The sequence below is a fragment of the Echinops telfairi genome, unplaced genomic scaffold (genome assembly GCF_000313985.2).
Source record: "Echinops telfairi isolate 266 unplaced genomic scaffold, ASM31398v2 ScPeMD7_7468;HRSCAF=8506_0, whole genome shotgun sequence".
NCBI lineage: Eukaryota > Metazoa > Chordata > Mammalia > Afrosoricida > Tenrecidae > Echinops > Echinops telfairi.
The window spans coordinates 70,878,164-70,880,042 of NW_022111369.1; the positions used below are offsets into that span (position 1 = coordinate 70,878,164).

A 1,879-nucleotide genomic window follows, 5' to 3' on the forward strand; every position below is an offset into this window, starting at 1 on the left:
AGTATGACAAACTGACAGATAAGCGATGGCTATATATGAATATACAGGGAGAAATTTATATCAAGAAAAAAATTGCAGAAATAAGCAAACTCATTTCAGGTAGGTTTCAAATCCACAGGAAAGATGTTAAGCTGGAGACTTCTCCCAGCTCACATTACTTCGGGGACTTACTCACTCTGATCACATTGGTAGGAAACCCACATGATTTTAGCTGAAGATGAGGATGAATGCAAGATCTGAAAATCTCCTTGGCGACCACTAATGACTCCCAGGATTGCAGGATGTTGGCTTATGTTCAAAGGACCAGAGGTCAATGAGCCAGATTTGGGATCCAGAACCAGAAAAAAAAGTGAAGCAAACTTTTCCACAGTATCCATTTATATTGGGAGCAGTTCACAATCCCAAGGAAACTTCTTTTCAATTGTTTCAGATCTTTAAACTGATTATTCAACCCTCATTATATCCCTTTATGGGATAAAAATCAAAAGACTCAAATGTTTTCAAGGCTTATAACTGATGGACTATGATTATATTTTAAGCGAGCTTATGGGGGATTACTAGGTGTTTACTGCCATACCACTGAGAATACTGATGTACATAGGTTGACACAAAACCTTAACTATCACACACATAAAGCAGCGACTGAATGGAAAGTTGAAACTTAAAATTACCGTTACAAAAAGGAACACAAAAACAAATGAACACCACTACAAACAAAATATGCAGATTACATTCTAATTTTTAAAATTAATAAAAAATTATTAAACCAATTATTAAAATCAAAACACTCAAATGTGTTCAAGGTTTATGACTGATTAAATTCTAATTTTTAAAAAATTAAACACACTACAGTTGTGAGGAGGTGGGATTAAAGAATTCTGCATTTTTGATAGGCACTACTGGGGCAGGGCTCAGAGGCACTACTGGAGCAGGCGACTCCTCCTGGCACTGGTCCGTTCTTTGTCATGATGTCACCCCAAGAAGTGTTGCAAGGAGGAAGCCAGCGCTCCACTGCCTCCAGGACTCACCCGTATTCCCCGAAATCAGAAGCTCCCCAGACAACCAGAGGAGAAGCGCAGGGCTCAGCATAATGAAGTGGAGCGCTGCCATGAAGACAAGATCAACAATTGGATTGTACAACTGTCAAGATCATCCCAGACTGTTCCATTTTCCTCTCTCTGATTTATCCTTAATTTTCACAATCTGAGTAGTTCCCTTAATTTTTACAATAAATCTCCTACAAAAATGTCAAAATAAACAAATAGATAACGTTGGATTTATTGGCTCATGAAGTATGTTTGACTGTTCCATGGAGAGTACCAAGTCTGGCCAGAGTAAAGACGGGATTCTGTCCAAAGCCTGTGATTATAGCCAGGAGCTTCGGCAGAGTAACCACTGGCTGTCTGAGGAACTACAGGGGCTTGACCAGCTGCAGTTGGACAACGATGTGCTTCGACAGCAGATGGAAGATCTCAAAAACAAGTACCTGCTGCTTCGAGCCCAGTTGCGGCACCATGGGGTAGAGGTTGTCATCAAGAATGACAGCAACTAACCTTGGGGCTTCAGGGGCTTCAGGCCCTACCCCCCTTTCCGAGAACTTCGGATAGCCCAGGAGCACCAGGCTAACCCCATGCCCCTCTCCTTCACTGCCCACTTCTGGCACGGTACTGGGGTGCATTCAGAAAGTGTGTCTTTGAACTGAGGTCCGGTGATGTAGCAGTCAGCTGTGGTGTGAAACACCCATGTAGCTGTGCACTGATGACAGCCGCGACCACCCCACCAAGCAGTCCCTGGGCCCGTGTGCTCCTCTTGCAGTGCATGTGCTGTCTCTACGCTGGATACTGGACACTAAACTGGAGGGCTCAGCCTGGACTTACCT

At 43.3% G+C, this 1,879-nt stretch overlaps 1 pseudogene; it reads left to right on the forward strand.

The window, feature by feature from the left end:
* LOC101643935 overlaps nt 1-1,552 on the forward strand; it is a 4,401-nt pseudogene extending 2,849 nt beyond the window's left edge.
* Nucleotides 1,553-1,879: the final 327 nt, after the last annotated feature.